We start from the raw sequence: 330 nt of genomic DNA on the forward strand, positions 1-330 counted from the left end.
GTGTGTGTGTACATAGAAGCAAAAAAATTCATTTTTTTATTCCCTTTATTGCAAACAAACTGACATTGCTTCATTCGTCATTTCAAATGTCATTTTGATGTTAGACGATAAATAATGTCAGCTGAATTGTTTGGATCGGTGGTAGCAAACGTACCATATATTTTATTTTATTTAGATTAATTTTTTAATCATAATTTCAAACATTAAACTTAAACTAAGATGTTGACGAAAATATACCTAATCGATTGATCAAGCGATTTTTGAGCGAAAAAATAAAAAATTTGAATGATAGAAATCATCATTTGGTATTGCGAAAATTAAAAACGATAT

At 26.7% G+C, this 330-nt stretch overlaps 1 protein-coding gene across 1 annotated transcript in view; it reads right to left on the reverse strand.

Moving 5' to 3' along the window:
• Window positions 1–330, reverse strand: part of LOC108745723 (THO complex subunit 5 homolog) — a 3,977-nt gene that overhangs the window by 3,306 nt on the left and 341 nt on the right. The gene's annotated exons all lie outside the window — the stretch shown is intronic.

The sequence above is a fragment of the Trachymyrmex septentrionalis genome, unplaced genomic scaffold (assembly GCF_001594115.1).
Source record: "Trachymyrmex septentrionalis isolate Tsep2-gDNA-1 unplaced genomic scaffold, Tsep1.0 scaffold148, whole genome shotgun sequence".
NCBI classification, from domain to species: domain Eukaryota; kingdom Metazoa; phylum Arthropoda; class Insecta; order Hymenoptera; family Formicidae; genus Trachymyrmex; species Trachymyrmex septentrionalis.